This window comes from Quercus lobata, unplaced genomic scaffold, assembly GCF_001633185.2.
Source record: "Quercus lobata isolate SW786 unplaced genomic scaffold, ValleyOak3.0 Primary Assembly Scq3eQI_2016, whole genome shotgun sequence".
Lineage (NCBI taxonomy): Eukaryota > Viridiplantae > Streptophyta > Magnoliopsida > Fagales > Fagaceae > Quercus > Quercus lobata.
In genome coordinates, this window is record NW_022154718.1 from 89,267 (window position 1) to 94,611 (window position 5,345).

The following is a 5,345-nucleotide window of genomic DNA, read 5'->3' on the forward strand; positions in this document are numbered from 1 at the left end:
GTAGATTTAATGAAGACTGATTAAACTTGAAGATTTGAATGGCTAGTTTCCATACTTGAGGACTTGAACGGCTAGCTTCTAACACTTGAAAAATTAAAGGAAAGAGTTGAGTTCAGTTGATGGTGACCATGTTGTTGCATTTTTTTTTTTTTTTGGACAATTGATATTTTTCAACTTTGTATGCAATAAATTTTATTCATTCATTGAAGGGGATAAGGGAAATTGAATGATGATTGAATCGTTGGGACTTAAACAATTTATTTATTTATTTATTTTTTGCAAATTGTGGGTTGGCATGCTAATAAACAAAATTTGGACGATGTCCTACAGGCTATGTTGTTTTTCTGAGAAAGCCTAAGCAAATTGAAGGTGGTCTCTACTGTGTTCAATTACAAATATTTGGTTTGAGAATCCTGCAAGATACTAAGAGTATCTTGAGCAAGTCAATATTCTTTCAAACAGTGAGCAAACAAATCAACTAAAAGAATTTAATAGATCAAATCCATATATTATGGCTTGTTACAATGCAAAAAGTGCATAGGTCCTTGTTTAATCGCCTTAGCTGAGGCAGTGAAAAGTATTTCAAGGATACATGGTAGACCCATTTTTAACAATAATTCACAATTCTGAAGGATCGGTTTCATTGATGCATGGAAACTAAAAAGTAAAACTTGGGCAGAATTTTAGTATAAAATTTAATGTAATACTTTATACTAAAATATAGAGAATCGTCTTTCGTTGGTACTTGGTGTCTTCTCCAATATGCAATAGCTCACGGGCAATGACTTACACTGTAAACAAGCAAAAATTATTACGTAGTATGGCAAACAGTGGAGGGTTTCAGCACATAAGAGAATGAAGAAAAGTTTTTGGTTGGATTTACTTCAAGTGGTTAATGTTGTTTGTCTATTTTATGACATACAAAGCTCAAAATACTAGGGTGAAAATAGCCAAATAACACCTTTTTGCAAATTATGTTGCAATTTACCACTGTTTCTGAAATATGTAGTTTGACGAAATCAAGTTTTCCATGGTACTTGAGTTCATGGAACTTGAGTACCATGGAAAAATTTCCCGGCAAATTTGAAGTATATTTTTTTTAAAGAACTCGAGTTTCAAAAAGGTGGTAGATTCCTACATATTTTCAAAACAGTAGTAAATTGCTAATTTTTTTGCAAAATAGTGGTAGTGGACCATTTTCGCCATGTTTTTCTTGTTCACTTCGTTTCACTATATAAAGCAAGCTAGTTAATACCGTACCAGTACTAGCCGTACTGATCGGTATGTATCGTACCGGTATGTATACTGATATCAAAACATCAACGTTTCGTACCGGTTTAAATACCTGCCGTACCGGCCATACTGGCCAATTTCGGGCAATACCGGCCAGTATCAGGTGTACCGGCTGGAACAGAAAAAAGTTTTTTTTTTTTTTTTTGTAATTTTTGAATTTTTGTTAGGGCAGAATGATAACTTATTTGCATTAACGTATTAGTATTATTTGTTTTCTTAGTATGTAATGATAACTTTTAAGCTTTCTATTTTTTTTTTCTTTTAATCTATATATATATATATATATATATATAACCGAAACTTTTGAAGTTCCCACAATTTTTCACGTCAGCATTTATTTATTTATTTTTTTAATTTGATTTATATGTTTTGATTTTTTTTCCAACCCATTTACTCACGTCAGCATTATTAATTTAAAAATAAAAACAAATAAATCTCATTTTTTCCTCACCAACAAAACCGGTACTTCTTCAAAATCTCTCCTCTTCTCACACACACATCACCTTCCCCTAAACCTAAAACTCACCCTTTCCTTCCCCAAAATCAAAACCCAAAACTCAGATTCTCCCACCGCTGCCGCCGCCGCCACCGCCACCACGGATTGCTGCCACCACGAATTGCCACCACTGCATCTTTTGGTTTTCCTGTATTACGCAACTCATTCTCTACCTGTTATTGTTTTTAATTGAAAATCAAACTCCATACCTAGTGCCCAGGTACGCTTGCTTTCCTCTTTCTCTTTTCTCTGAATTTAAGTTTGTCAATTGAAACCAAACAGAGGAAAGGCAGCCTACTTAATTATGAAAACAGGGGAAATATTTCTCTCTTTTTTTTTTTTTTTTTTAAAAAAAATTTGGAAATCTGATTTAGGTTTTGGTATTGTGGTCTGATTGGTTTTGATTTAGGAAGAACAGATGCTTGACATTGATTTGTAAAGCCTTTGCTTTTTTTAGTTAGGGTTATTTTAGGTAGGGTACCGATGGTTGTTTTTCTTTGATTTTTTAAATTCCTCCGTTTAAATTATTTAACAAATTTACCATCTTTGGCTCATATATTTGTTTCACGTTGACCCATAAAGTTTATTTTGATGTTGAGATTGGTGGAAAGCCCGTTGGTAATGCTCTATTCCATTACATTTCTTTTTTGCTTGCCATGTGTTTGATGAAATTTCTCTTTAGATAGGTGGTACATAATTTTTGGATTCAATTCTTTCTTTTTCCCATATTGATATAAATTTTGGCCTTTTGTTGTATTCACAAAATCTTTTTGAGTTGTCGTTGATTTCTTGGCTTGGTTTGTTTGCAGCAGACCAGCAGTTTTGCTGCTTTTGGGATTTTGTATATATATGTTGACTTTATAGGTTTATTTGTTGTTCAATTCTAAGATTCCAACATAATCAAACAAATAAATATGTGGCACTGGTATGAAACTATGAAATATTGGCACACTTTTGAGGTTTTTAAGTTGGAATATTTGTAGTTGTAGTTTTTTTATTGACAAGATTTGATTCAAAAAGATTTGGCAAGTTTTTATCAACTTGATTTAAAAAAAAAATAAAAAAACCCTCTTTTTTTGTCGTCTCATAGTGGAATTGATAACTATTAATGCCTATTTCTTAATTTTTTTAATTGTTGAAATTGTTTTAGTTATTGGATTAAAAATAAATAAATTGTTTTAGTTATTTTTATATGGAGATTTTTTAGTTCTATACCTTCGAATTAAATAAGTTTTAACCTCTATCATATTGCACTCAACATAACTTGCATACTTAAGTACTGTGTATCTAGGGATATTTTTGACACCTACACTTCGATATATGGATTTCATAGAGAGTTTGTAATGGTTAAATTGTTAGGGAGATGTTACATTTACTATTCTTTTGATCTTTTATTTAATTTGATTAGTACTTAATGCATTTAATCATTTGTTTAAAAATGTTTTGGAAGTAGATTAGAACTTGATTTTAAAGTATGATTTTTGTGGAGTTGAGGTTTGCTTAGGTTTACAATTGATCATGAATGCACTTTTCTACTTTATTTCACTAAAAATTTGGTCATCTCGGTTGCTTGATATTTATATCCTAACATGTGCTATAATTTGGTTGATTAGAAGTTATTTTTTGCTATGTGGATAAAACAAAGTTATGAAATTTAGTAATTTTGCTGTTAATTGCTTGTGTTGAGATGTAATTTTTCTTAACTCTCTAGGATCTTTTGTTTGTTATGTTTCTCTTCTGAGTTGTAATTTTGTTGTTGTTTGCTTTTGTGATGTGTCTTTAAGGTTTTGCTCTTAGGAAGTTTTGTTGGCTAAGTGCATGACCTATGTTTATATTGAACATGTTGGTGAGTACTTGCTTATTTACATTAAAAAAGTTTTGTTGGGTAAGTGTTTGATTTGTGGTTATATTAAACATGTTGGTGCGATTCTTCTTATTTATATTTAACTCACATTATTGTTGGTAAAGGAAGTCACATTATTTATACATTAATTTTTTTCATCTTTGTTGTCTTTCAAAATTTTAATTTATTCTTCACATTGGAGGGAAAATAAGATAAAAGGATAGGAAAAAAAATGCGGTTTCTTCTCTTGCAAAAATCTAAGTTGGATCATATGTTGTTCCATAGAATCAAATTTTGGCTTGGAATTATACTTTGCTATGTAATTTGCCATTGATTATGCTACTGATATTTGTAGTCCAACTTGCAATTGAGTCTGAATGTAAAGATTGACATCAAATGAATTCAGTGGTCTACAATTTGTAGTTGGATTGTCATCTCTTTTACCTCATGGAATGTTAGATGTTGTAGGTTGTTTATATTGTCATGATCCAAGGGGAAACAATGTTTATCATCATCCCAAATTATTGTCTACAATAGCCAGCACTTTAGTGCATAGCATATGAAGAGAGTCCAACCTCATCACCCCTAAGTGTTTGTGATGATACCTAAGCCAAATTGAAGTGTTTCAATTATAGGAGGGAGTCCATTTTTTCTCCAACTCTTATTTTTTTGAGTTTGGGTTGTAGGGAATGATGATAATGCAAATTATTCACTCCCACCGCCGCCAAGTGAAACCTAGCAGAGGGTGTGGTTTCCTTCAAAGAGAAGTGCTCCTTTGTCGTCTGTTGGACAAGTTACGCATTATGTAATTATGTTTATATTTTAATCTAAAGTTAGAAGTTGCCTATTATTTCATAGACATGTTTCCTTACCTTCAACTCAGATCTCGCTATAATGCTATTAATTAGCTATCAAAATATGCTCTGCCATCACACAAAGAAAAGTAAATGAATATGTCATCTGATAGTTCCAATGTTACACTTGACAAATATGGGTTAATAATAGACCTGACCTAACTACCTTATATAATCAAGGTTTCATTTAATTTTGTTGTTTTTAATTTAAAGGTGAAAATATGTTGAAGAAGTTAATGGTGGTCATTGCAATGGAATGGTACGTTGCTTTCTCTCTAAACTAATAAACATGTTCCTATATTAGTCTATTCTTAGTTGGTTATCTTTTTGGCATGTTATACAATCTGTTAGATTTGGGAGAGTTGCAGACTATGGCCTGGACTTCAGGAGGTTCACTCTTTATTTCTCAAGGGAGTAATTGAATTCATGTTTGAGTAAAGCAAATGACACAGAAATTTTTACTGCAATGCGTGGAGAATTTGGCAACCAAAAATCAACAATGGACTAAAATTACAGAGCATCCACTATGGTCCATGGAGCATCTCACTGTGGGCACAAGAATACTTGATTGAGTACACTAGATTAAGAAACATTGCAAATTAATTTATGCTTCTTTTTTTTTTTTTTTTTGGTTTAGTTTCAGTGAAAGCCAATAAAATACAGAGTAATTGGGTGTAAAAGAATTTTGTTATTATATCTAATTTTAATTTTCACTTTTTACATGGTTGTAGTTCCGATTTTATGTGATACACTACAATTGTGGGACTAAATTTTACTCAAGATAATATAAAATAGTTGTCATCTATCTTAACATTTACCAAGGAATTGTATTTGTGTAATAGCACATTATGATTATGTA

At 31.4% G+C, this 5,345-nt stretch overlaps 1 long non-coding RNA gene across 2 annotated transcripts; it reads left to right on the forward strand.

Moving 5' to 3' along the window:
• The first annotated feature begins 4,358 nt into the window (after positions 1–4,358).
• On the forward strand, positions 4,359–5,122 carry LOC115973099. Of its 2 annotated transcripts, none has more exons than XR_004087610.1 (3): positions 4,359–4,437; positions 4,700–4,745; positions 4,838–5,122. It is a non-coding gene; the product is annotated as an uncharacterized LOC115973099 (long non-coding RNA). The 2 variants fall into 2 exon arrangements; XR_004087609.1 differs by having other exon boundaries at positions 4,360–4,425; positions 4,838–5,121.
• The last annotated feature ends 223 nt before the right edge of the window (positions 5,123–5,345 follow it).